This window comes from Neovison vison, chromosome 5, assembly GCF_020171115.1.
Source record: "Neovison vison isolate M4711 chromosome 5, ASM_NN_V1, whole genome shotgun sequence".
Taxonomy (NCBI): Eukaryota; Metazoa; Chordata; class Mammalia; order Carnivora; family Mustelidae; genus Neogale; species Neogale vison.
Window position 1 is genome coordinate 36010172 of NC_058095.1, and position 13048 is coordinate 36023219.

The window sequence follows — 13048 nt, forward strand, 5'->3', positions numbered from 1 at the left end:
ATGTAATTTTAGTTGAAAGGGACTTTGGAGCTGACTGAGTAATTATATATTATAAAGTTCAGTCTCCTGAGTTTACATGTGGGAAAACATACTCAGAAAGATAAAGTGATTTGCCTTATGTCTTGTTACCCTAACTTCACAATTGACTAGAGCTCTCATCTTATTTATATATAAAAGGAAAACTGGAGGAGAAGAGCCTCCAGGAATAGCCACAAGACCTAAATCCTTCAGCCTTTCTTCTGCATTAGGACCACTGCCGCCTTATTTAAAACCCCAGTTGTGACCTTATATTCCTTAGTCAGCACGGAGACAACCCCAATGAAAAATCCAAGAGATCCAGCCCCTTCCTTAGGTATTTTTAGAGAACAATCCTCTATACAAGTTAAGTGTATGTTTGTTTTCCATTTTAAAACCTTGAAGAGATGTAGCCCTGTTGGGCCATCACTGCCTCACTCACAGCCCTGTCCTCTGTGAGCCACAGAGGCCTCACACAGTACAACTCAAAAGACTTATTTCAGATTGCTTTAAAAACTATGACAAGCACCTTTCTTTGCTTAATATAAGGCTCCCTGGTTTAGACAGTAAAATTACTTTCTTAGTTTATGCCTCAGTTGTCTTTTCCTTGAGCTTTTATCTCTACTTTGCTCTCTCATATCAAGTTGGTTTTCCTGTTTTTCTAGAATGTTTCATCAAGTACTTGGTAAGATTAGGAAATAAGTCTGGTATTAGATTGCTGGAAAGGTCTTGTGTACTTACCCACAACAGTGCTATAACAACATCAGTGATTATTTACCTAGAAAAATTGACCATAAATTCATTCCAGTCTTCAATTAGAATACTTTAGCTTTTCCCTTTTAAGATTTTAAGTTCTGGTATTGCCTGCTTATGTTGAAACAGGCCGGTGTGTGTGTCATCCCACTTTCTCCTTCCTAGTAACCTTCCTCTTTGGGACTCTGTTTGGCCTCATTAATCTATATTTGTTCTGAAGGCACTAAAGCAAATTTTCAAAGAGCTGTAATTGTCACAGGAAGAGCACAATGACTTATTGAAGTTTCAGATTTTGCTCTGTTTGAAGCCACCGGAGATTGGAACAAATTCTGCATCCTCATCTCTACCCCAGAGTTGGATGAAAATATCAAAGTTTTCCTTTTTCTGGTGCTTGTCAGAAATACCCTTCCCAGCTAATCACATTTCTCATTTTCCAAGGAATAAAAACAAAGTCCTGACCAGGTAAGAAGAGAGCTTGGATGAGCGCACACAAGTTTCTTTCCTTTACAGCCTCTAAAACACCTCCAATTAGCAATAATCGCGCCTCGGATAAACCTCATTGGCTACGATACTGCCACTGCGCAAAGCTCTAAAACACTTCCAGAGTATACTTTGTTTAGTTTCTACATGTTGCTTTGCTAAATTTCTTGTTAGTTTGACAATGTCTAGAAAGCATCATGGGAAACTGGTGGTGACAGCCAATGTGCAGAGAGTGGTGAATGCCATCAGTACCCATAAGTCTTCCCACCCTTCTCAGGAACCACGATGGACACATCCTTGCATCCTTTGGTGTTGGTGTGAGTCCTGAAATCAGAGTAGACTTGGCTTTGTGTGTCTATCTCAGTAGTTGGCTTATGTGTAGTGTATGTATTGAGTGAAGTTTTTTTGTTAGAGTACTCATTCTTTGGAATACTTCTATAAACATTTTTTGGTCAGCTCTGCTGTGTGTAGGGTTTGGGGACTAATGGTTTTCTGATAGAGCTGCTCATGTGGAGAACCTTACCACAGCTTTGTTTTCCCTGAACTTTTCTTTTTCTTTCTTTCTTTCTTTTTTTTTTTTTTTTGGTAGGAAAGTCCTGGCAATTGTTTAGATGTTCAGTAAGTAACACCTAATAAATTATTAAGTGGATGAGGTTTGACTCAAGGAAGTTTGAGGCATTGATGGTTTCCTTGCCAACTCTATGAAACTTTGCTCCTAGACTCTGGGGATAGGAGATGCCACACAATCATTTTTCCCCTAAAAAGTGAGTCATCAAACTGAGAGATTATTTTCTGAAAGTCTTAAGTCACAAGTATATCATATTTATTTTCTGACTTTGATCTTTACTTTTTGCCGTTAGTAAATGTTTCCTACCCCTTGCCAACCTCTACTGGTAGTCATAGGAAAAGGGACCAATGGATCATTGTATAGTTGAGGCTTCCTTTTTTAACATGAAAGTACTATACTTCAAAGTGTCTTCAAAGTGACCATGAACCGGACCAGACTCCGTGGCGTCATCAACCTTATATATAAAAGTCAAAAGGTAGTTTCTTTTTTATTGATTTTTTAAAAATGTAATGTCTTGGCCTATGAAGTACTGTGTATCCAACATTGATGCCTACTTCTTGCCTTTAAAACCATTGAGTTTTGGAGCTAAAGGGGGTTGAGTAGGATATACAGGTGAATAAGAGAAAGAGCTACCCAAAAATAACCATTTTAGAAAGGACCTAAGGGGGGCGCCTGGGTGGCTCAGTGGGTTAAAGCCACTGCCTTCTGCTCAGGTCATGATCCCAGGGTCCTGGGTTCGAGACCCGCATTGGGCTCTCTGCTCAGCAGGGTGCCTGCTTCCCTTCCTCTCTCTCTGCCTGCCTCTCTGCCTACTTGTGATCTCTATCAGTCAAATAAATAAATAAAATCTTAAAAAAAAAAAAAAAAGGATCTAAGGGTTTTAAGTTGGTTTGTATCCCATGGCACAAGAACCCAAAGTAATTTACTCACCCTCAGTCAACCCCAAACCCTGCAGACAGACTTTGAGAAACTTACAAGAGAGGGGTGGTGGGCCTTATTATTGCACAGAAGTATGTCTCTGAGCAATTCCTGCAGGTGACCTCAAGTTCTGTTTAAGATATTTTCTCTACCAAATGAAGAATTTTGGATTTTTTAAAAATGCAAATTATGCTTTATACTTGTAGAGTATTTTCACCCACATTTAAATGTATCCTTTTAAATCCAAACCCGGAAGATAGGTGTTGTCATCACCATCTTGCCGAGGAGGGACAGTGAAAGAAACTACTCTAAGATCACATTGCTGACAAAGGGCAGAACTCTGGCATTCAACCCATGTCCTCAGTCATTCCTTCAAGGATACTTTTTACCAAGTTACCCTCCCTTGAACAAAATACTTCAGTGGCCCCAGGAGAGTCTTTATCCCAAAGTAACAAATATTTTGATCATGTCAAAATATTTTCCTCCTCAAAAACTTTAACAAAGTTGTATTTTTGGTTTTTTTGCCACCTGCAAATAATAGAAATCCAAATTCATTAAATTCTTGTTTAAGGTGACATGGTGCTGTGGGAGAAATGTGGAATTTAGGAGCCATGAAATAATTCAAAACGTGATTCTGCTCTATAATAAACACGGGGTCTTCACTTACTCTCTTTCTTCTAATCAGTCTAAATGAACTGACACAGCACAGTGCCTGGCATATAGAATAATAAACTGAAGACTCTTTTCCCATTTTCACTTTGGTTCAAACTGACCTTTTCTATCTTACTCCCATTCCTTCCTTAGATAAAACCTCTGCTCATGCCAGATTTCATTACTTATCATCTCTTGAGCATGCCATCTGTCTTCCCACCTTCATTTCTTTGGATACATCATCCCCTTCCTCTGAGTAACCCTTCTGTCATCAGTGTCCCTTCATATATTCCTCCTTAGCCACCTAGAATGTCAGCTTGTCCTTCATGATTCAGATCAAATACCACCCCTCCTGGTAGCCTTTCCTAATTGTTCCAGTCAGAAATTGTCTTGTTCTTCAAATGTCCAATAATCATTGCCCTCATGTGGTACTTATCATGTTTTATCTTAGGTTGTCTTTATTTATACACCTTGATTATCTTTTGCTCAGACATTAAACTCGATGTGGAAAGGGATTATAACTTCTTGTCTCCAGATAGCAAGCATAATACATAGCATGATTCCTGAAAGGTATGGTATGGTCAAAAGAATACAAAGTTTAGGGGCACCTGAGTGGCATAGTCGGTTAGTTGTCCAGCTCTTGGTTTTGGCTGAGGTCATGACCTCGGGCTCATGAGATCAACCCCATGTTGGTCTCCACACTCAGCATGGAGTCTGCTTGGATTCTCTGTCCCTCTCCTATGCCCCTCCCCCTGCCTCTCTCTCAAATAAATAAATAAATCTTAAAAAAAAAAAAAAGAACACAAATTTTTGAGGAAGGCTTCTCTGGGTTTGAATACTGGGTCTTCCATTTCTTGACTAGTTCTTAACCTTAGGTTACTTCACCAACTGAACCTCTAAAATTCAGGAAATCATACTTTGTTCATGGTCCTGTTGTACGGATTAAATGAAGTAATATTTAGAGTGCCTGCCACCAAATAGACATTTAATACATGCTAGATTCTTTCCCTTAATCACAATTTTAAGAAATGGATGCAGTAAATAGGGTGATGCTCACTCATGCCATGATTTTCTAAACAAGGAATTTATCAATAATAATTTTAGTAGATTCATCTAACATAATGGAGACCGGTATACACTCTCTGTGGTTTATTTGGGAAGCCAGGTGTTGTTCTGTGAAAGAATTACAGAACAGCATCTAAATATTGACAACGCCTGTTCCATCCCATCCCAGCATATGGATTGGTATTTGTAATTCCCCCTAGATAAGATTTCACCTTACCTCTTAATTTTATTAATCCATTCTAAACTGACAGATGTTGTGGAGAGCCTTGAGCTCTTGGGGATTCTTATTTCATTCTGATTAAAAGAGGAGTTTCCTTCTTAAACCCAAGGGTCTAAATACACACTGCCTTTCTCTCCTGAACAGCTTATTTAAATGTCAGAAGTAAACTTGCTATTTTCTATTGGATATTAAAGGAGCTTTCTGGTATCTGAGCCCTTTCTAAAATGTTTCCTTCTAGCAGACAGAAGAGTGGTATTAGTAGTAGTACCTGCTTCTTTGTAGTTGCTTAGTAAATAGTATGATCTTCGCTTTTTATTTACTCTCTTATTTTGGAAGAGCTGGGAGTAGTGAGCATAACTAATCTGTGTTGATCTCTTTTCCCAAGGGCACGTAGAATTTGAGAATGCTGAAATTCAGCCAGTTAATGACCCAGAGTTATGGTCAATGTTCCAGTATGGTTTGTGCTTTGTTCTTACTAGAGTCCAGCTCTGACTTAATAGCACAGCAGTTGTCAGCTCCTGTCCATAGGGGTCAAGAACAACAGATCACCTGTTTAACACTGGAGAAACTGAGGGTGCCTAAGTCTGGTCCATTCTTAGGTGACTGGCTCTTGTGTGAACTGCTACTCCAGAAAACAGGCTGGTCAGTGTAAGAATTTTAATGAAGTGGGGCTCTTGGGTGGCTCAGTGGGTTAAGCTGCTGCCTTCAGCTCAGGTCATGATCTCAGGGTCCTGGGATCAAGCCCCGCATTGGGCTCCTTGCTCAGTGGGGAGCCTGCTTCTCTCTCTGCCTCTGCCTGCCTCTCTGCCTGCTTGTGATCTCTGTCTCTCTCTGTCAAATAAATAAATAAATAAAATCTTTAAAGGAAAAAAAAAAGAATTTTAATGAAGCCATTTAAGTTTTCCACCCATGGAAGCTAGCTCTTTTCTTTTGTATTTTTTGGTTTTTGGTTTTTTTCCCCCTTTCATCAGCCTCCCTCCAAGAAGAGGCTCATATTCTTTCTGAGGGAACCAACCTTAGAATGGGCAGTTGTCCACCATTACTGGCCTAGGACAATCATATTGGCCATCTCCCTAGACACCGGACACTTGCTATCACTTCTGCTCTCCTGTTGGCTGATCTTCCTCGTGCTTTTAAGGGCTCCTGAGGTCATCTTTTTCCCTAGGAGGTGTCCTCTGTGGCATCTTTATGGAATCAAACTGTGGGTTTGTTTTCTTTCACTTTGGACTGGCAAAAACTACTGTTAATTAAACTTCTGTGTGAGTTGGCCCTGTGTAAGGCACTTAATGTAGGTTGTCTCTAATCCTTCCAACAACCCTTTAAAGTAGGTATCATGACACCCATTTTACAGATAAGTATGGGAAAAATTAAGCTACTTGCCTAAGTTACTGTACGTCAAAGCCAAGACTTAACTTCAAAGCCCTGTTTTCCCCCTCTGTTTACAGTAAGCTCAAAATGCCCCTGAAACTCTGAAATCCCTGTGGCATTTCACACTAACATTACCAGAAATTCCCAGGACATTAATGAAGTGATCAGAGTTGAATGTGTAGAGGCATTTGGCAATTTGAAAACAGTAGATTTCCACAGTTTTACAAGAAAACCCAGAGAAGCCCAAGTCCGTTGGACAAATTGGAATTGAAAATCTTAAGTAAAAAAAAAAAAAAAAAAGAAAAATTTCATTTTAAGGTCATCTGTTTATACGGACACAAAGTCTATGGAAAATGAGGGAGCCAGCATCATGTTTCTGAAATATGCAATTTTACAATGGGAACGTGTTCTAAAACGCCCTGCCACTGTTGTTTGCCTTGGGATTTAGGGTGAGAGACATGAAGGCTGACAACTCTCTTCCTGTTGTAGGTCAGAGCTTCAAGGAACTCTGTAATCTTCCCACCAGCTTTGCTCTCTCCTGGAACTCACGGGTAAAATTAGATGCTGGCTGGACTTCAGTAGTTGAGTTTGAAAGCTTTCAGAGGGCGGGTCAGACAAGTGCCGCAGACTGCTTTCTCACAGTGCCACTTCGAGAGACACTTTGTACAGACTAACATAGTTTGGTTCACTGGTGAGTCTCTCACAATTTCTGCCATAAAACACCAGTAAGACCAGTGCCCATAGGAACGCGAGACAATTATCTGTGTGCCTTTCATCTCCTTGGAAACAGGATAAGGCTTTATCTTCCTTTACCAAGATGCTGCATTTGCCTCTTGGATGTTGCTCTACTGTGTGTGTACTATGGAAGTTAAAAAAATAAAACAAGACAAGAAAAAACCTCTCTCTGAGGATTTAGACACTCTCAAGTTAGGATTCTTCTGTGATACACATTCTGACTGACTGTAGGAAGCAAATGTGGTGCAAAGAGTGTGGGAAGAAATCATTTAAAGAATGAGAGTTCTCCCAAACCAGCATTGAACACATTTATCTAATTTGACACATTTTGCCTGGAAGTCATAGAGGGAGACTGTGGTGCCCCCATCAGAATATAAAGAGCCAGAGACTAAAACCAGACTAAAAAGAGCCAACCCATTAGGGAAGTACCTCCCTGGGGAGCGGGTGGGCAGGGAAAGGAGGTTACACGGCAGTTCTTAAACACTGAATTAAGAATATGTTCAGAGAGGCTGCTACCCAGGAAAATCCTCCTTCCCGTACTTAGCTGGGCAGGGGACAGTTAAGGAAAAGGAGTTCTGCTTATTCTCTGCTGCAGGATGCTACCCCCCTGACCCTTTATAAGTCAGCCTTGCTTGATTACTTCTTTTAATTCAAGCCTCAGAACAGCTTGTAAAGTTTTTTTGTTTTTTTTTTATCATTCCTTTCCAGATTGTGTGGGCCACACTGTAGCATGCGCTTTTCCTTTGTCCACATCTGTTTTCCAACCTCATTACTCTTCTGTTATTACATTCATTTAAAAAAAAGAGAAAGAAAGCGTGCTGTTTATTTCTTTTCGGTGTGTTTTCCTCCCGGTTTCAAAACCTAAAATGGTAAATCATGTGATGTTTGATAACGACCATCTCCACAAATTCTAGTGGATGAATGGATGGTTGCTTATATAGGAATTGGTTGAACCTTATTGTTTAAATTCGCTCCACTGAAGCCAGAGCTCACAGCTCACACAGTGCTCTTTCCGTGTGGACTATGATTGTCAGGACTTGCCATTTCTACATTAGAATGTCATAGCGTACTCTCTGGGTGCATGGTAGTATCATGACTTTTTTGGCTAATGTGACTCCTGAGCACTTCAGTTTGAATAGAATTATTTAAGGGCAAATAGAAGCTTGGGAGTCATAGCTTTAGGATAGACAGTGGTTTTACTTAGAGAAGAATAAGCTAAGAGAAATGAGACAAGGATGCCCATCAACACCACTTCTATTTAACATTCTGTGGAAGCATGAGCCAATGGAATGGAGTAAGAATGGAGTAAGAGCAAGAGATAGGAGATATAAGAATTGGAAAGAAAGAGATGTAGTTGATGTTATTTGCAGATATGATTTGCTACACAGAAAATCCAGGAGGGGAATGCCTGGGTGGCTTAGTCAGTTAAGCATCCGATTCTTGGTTTCAACTCAGGTCATGATCTCAGGCTCCTGAGATCAAGCCCCACATCAGCTCTACATGGAGTCTGATGGTCCCTCCCCCTCCTCCCACTGCATGCTCTCTGTCTCTTTCTCATTAAAAGTATGATCTTAAAAAGAAAATAAAAGAAAATCCAGGAGAGTCAATGAACATAATAAGTAAGAGTCCAACAAGGTTGCTGAATACAGAAATTGATGGTGTTCCTACATGCCGGCAATAACCATTTAAAGAAAAGGCCTACTTGCAATAACAGTCAGAAGCACAAAGAAGCCTTAGAAGCCTTAGAGAAAAAAAAGCCTCAGAACATTTATAGAAAATTTGCAAAAGTAAATTGAAGGGATGGAAGAAAACATAAATAAATGGATATAGCATACTCATGGAGGAGAAGACTCAATATATTAAAATTGTCAATTCTCAATAATTGAGAAGTGAAATTTTAGTCAAAATCATTATAGGTTTTGTATCAGTCAAACATATGGCAGGAAACCAGTGGTGCACACAGAAGCGGTTACTGAAGAGAGTTAATGAAGGACCTATTTGCAAATATTTAGACAAAGCTTAGGGAAACCAAGAAACCAACAGGGGGGAAGGCAAACTACCTTAAGCTGTCAAAAGGTAGAGCACTGAGCACCCTTAGATCTGAAACAATAAGGGGTAGAGCAGCTCTCAGAACCCAGAGCATGCTGGAGCTGGAGCCTCTGGAGAAGCTTCCGTAGAGCAACAGCCACAGCTCACCTGGGCCTTGCAGCAAGAAAGCCCAGGGGGAAAGTGTCTGTTTTTCTTACTCTTCATTCTGCTGCCATTGACTCTCATTGGCTGCATCTAGGGTGAAGGGACCCAATGGTTGCTGTTCATCTGGAGGACAGCCTCATGGGGATAGAGCACGATGGAGAAGAGGCAAGTGAATCTGAAGCAACGATGAGAGAATATCCAGTACGGATTTTTTCATAAACATTTTCAAGCTGATTTTGAACTTCATATGGAAGACAAAAGTTTTGGAGAACAGACCAATTATGATTTTCATTAGAATTTCATTTCATTTCTGCCTGTTCGATATCAAGATGTATTCTAAGCTGTGATAATTAAGATAGAATGGTATTGTTAGAGGTAGACGAACAGTAGGATGAAGTCACCATGTTTGTGAAAACTTGAAATATGATACAGATTGCAGCACCAATCAGTGCTGTAGAGTAGACTAGTCAATAAATTGTGCTGGGAGAAATGGTTATGCATACAGGAAGAAATTAGAAAAAAATCATAGTAGCATAACAAAAATTAAAAACTTTGTCTTGGCAAAGATGAGGGATCTCATATGCTGATGGTGGAATAGAAATTGATGTAATCATTCCGAAAGGTAATTTGCAATGTCTAGTGCAGTTGCAAAGATTCTAGAGCCAGACTACTTCCCATCTGTAACAAAATCCTCACAAAGTTATTGTGAAAATTAAATGAGTTAATATAAAAAGTACTTAGAACAATGACACATAATAACACTGTAAGTATCAGTTATTATCAGTATTATTATTTCTAGGATTTTGCAGTTCCACTCCTTGGTTTGATAAACCAGAGAAAGTTCTGGTTTGTATAAAAGAAGACTCATATAGGGGCACTTGGCTGGCTCAGTAGGTTAAACGTCTGCCTTCAGCTCAGGTCATGATCCCAGGATCCTGGGATAGAACCCCGCATTGAGTCCCACACCACTCCCTGCTTAGCGGAGAGTCTATTTCTCCCTCTCCCTCTACCCCTGCCCCTGCCCATCTCTCTCTCTCTCTCTCTCCCTGTCAAATAAATAATATCTTTAAAAAAAAGAAGACTCATACAATGATGTTCATTGCAAATGAACAAAAGCATGGATTTTTTTAAAATCATGGTACATTTATTATATAAAGTAGAAGTGAGCAAACTAAAAAAAAACTATCTGTAGATAAATCTTTAAAATGCTGAGGAAAAGATGACAGAGGAATGAGACTACTGGGACACTGGGAGGGAGCACTGGGTAGGGGAGTAAAGTACACAGAGGCTTCAGCCATATCTGTAATAGTTGATATCTTTAACAACCTTTTAAGAAATCTGAACCAAAAAGATAGCTAAGCAGTAAGTCATGGTCAGGTTTTAACAATATGAAAGAGATGCTAGAAGTATGATAGAAAGAACCCTGTAGAGGAAGAATATATATAGTTTTTGTAGGCAGACAGCCCTGGGTTCTGTTGCGCTTAAATTTTTAAGAATTAGATTAGTAACTTTATATAAGTTGTTTAACATCAGCTCCCTCACTAGGATATTTTGAGGATTAAATGAGATCTGCACATTTCATATATAGCATAATAGCATAGTATATTTTTTATTGAATATAGCATAGCATATTGTACATAATATAGCGTGGTGCCTGGTATTTAAAAGACATTCAGTAATTGGTCCATTCTTTTCCCTCTTGTACAAGGAAGAAAAAGTCTAATCAACATTTTCCTTGGAAAATACTCTGGACCAAATTTCTGCTTCTGTGGGCCTGGTTTCCACAATCTTGTCTTGGCTTTACTTCATGTTGACTCTAAGTAAGCATTGCCAATTCATGCCCAAACATAGTGAAACAAGCTCATTTGATAAAGAAATGAACTTCAGGATCTCACTGCATAAAACCTTCATTCTTTTTGTTCTTGTTTTTCATCAAGTACGATATTTCCCAGTGTCTGGGTGTGTAGTGCTGTCTTGGACTTTGTGTGAGGAAGAGCTAATGACCACAGTCCTTACATTTATCCTAAAAAATCTTTGACTATACTGTTTTTGTAATAAGTACTTGTGAACTTAAACCTTCTCTTGCTAGCTGAGCTGGGGAATAGTTATTCCCCTCTGCCCCATAAAAGATAAATGTCTTTATCTTGTGAAAACCCGGTGTTACTTTTCATGGATACTAAACTATTTCCCTTCTTCCTCTCTAATGAGTTGCTGTTTGATTACTGTTTTTGCAAAGATATGAAATCCATATGAAAGCCCATGTAGTCAGGGTCAGTTTCTACATGGCTGAAGCTTGTCCTCACTGTCATTAAAATTTTATCTATTCTAGGCGGACTCCCTTTGATCATTAACAAGTCATTTGATGTTTTTCATATGAACACTTATGTGACAATGAAGATAGCAAATTAAGAATTGCAGTTTAGGATTTGTCCTCTTTTTTACTCTAGTATTTGGTGAGTTTGCTATGACATTCAGTGTTCAGAAGAAAAACTTTGTGGTGGTAAAGGAGAAGGATGGCTTTAAAAACAGAGAGAAAGATCATGGACAAAGAGAATAACATGGTATGGATTTTATTTTTATTTTTTTTAAGATTTTATTTATTCATTAGAGAGAGAGAGCGTGCGCACTAGCAGCGGTGGGGAGGGCAGAGGGAAAAGCAGACTCCCCACAGAGCAGGGAGCCGGATGTGGGAATTGATGCCAGGACCCCAAGATCATGAACTGAGCCGAAGGCAGATGCTTAACCATCTGATCCACCCAGGCGCCCCCCTGGTATGGATTTTTTAAAGGAGATCTTCTTTCTCCCGTGCTTCTCACAGGGGAACTCACTGTGAACAATGCCATTTAAGGAAAGGTTTGGGAAAGAATTAGTTTCCAAAGGAAAGTGTGAGAAGCACCTTGAGCTTGAATGATTTAACACTAAACTAAGACCTGGTATCTGAGAAGCTCTATCTAAGGGTGGAGAGATGAAACAGGAGGCCTAGGAAAATTTTCCTGTTTAGTGTCCCCAGGGTTTACCAGGACGACCTTGCATGTAGATAATGTTTTCTAAAGCTGACATATTTGGGAAATCTCTGATAAGATCTAATTGCTACAATAAGTGTGACTCATAGCCTTTTGCACCTTCCGTTGTTGTAGAGTCTATCCCATGCCGTGTTAGAAATTTTCTGTAGTCTAAGCCTATTTAGTCTGTTTTCTCCCACTTTGTAAACACCCTTTTTCCATAGTTGCAAATGTCTCCACCATTATTTGTTTCGATTTGTAAATTGCAGAAAGGCTAGAATAAACAGTGTCCTCAAACACGCACATCATTTGTTGCCAGAGATTAACTATCTCCGGCCAGAGATACATTTAAATGGGACAGTCAGTATTTTCTTTATAAAGCCAGAATTCCAAAAGCAAGGTTCTTTTCTTCTTGCCCCCTCTCTACTAAGATAGGAAGGTTAATTTTTAAATTGCCCCAATGGTTGGTAACTTAGAAGGTAATTTGTAATGATACCAAGGCTTTAATTTCTTTGGAAACTTCACCAGGAGAGAGACTGGTCTCCCAGTAGTTTTCAGGGCCTTTACCAAAAGCTACAGTGGCAAGAACCATGTCTGAACTGTAAATCCCCAACAATTAACTGTGGTTGGTGGGCGACTGAGTGAATAAATGAATGAATGCTGTGTTGCCCAGAAGTGTTATCCTTGGCAAGAAGTATGGTATACAAAAGAAGAAGAAGAAGAAGCATGAGATACCCACTGATTCTGAACTCAAGGCGAGAGATGTCAAGGAGGTGAAACATGGAATTTTCCAGAGCATAGCCAGGAAGGGCTATGTAAGAAAGGACTGTTTGACCTGAAACATGACCATACGGTAAAAGATTCTGCTCTCTTTTTTTGTTCTCCTGTGTCCACAAACCTGCCCTATATAGGTCTGTGTATGCTCAGAGCTCACTGAAAACCCAATACCCCCACCCCACCCCCCAAAACTAGGTCATGTATCTCTTGAATATTTAATATCATGTCCTACATTTTGTGCCTAGAGAGAAACCGTTACTCACTTATAGATGTCACTCAAGCCACAGATCTTCTGTCATTCAC

The 13048-nt window shown here is 39.6% G+C and overlaps 1 protein-coding gene and 1 pseudogene across 7 annotated transcripts in view; one reads left to right on the forward strand and one right to left on the reverse strand.

The window, feature by feature from the left end:
• Window positions 1–13048, forward strand: part of BCAS3 (BCAS3 microtubule associated cell migration factor) — a 588867-nt gene that overhangs the window by 475518 nt on the left and 100301 nt on the right. The window lies entirely within an intron of this gene.
• Window positions 1200–1357, reverse strand: LOC122907994 (annotated as a pseudogene).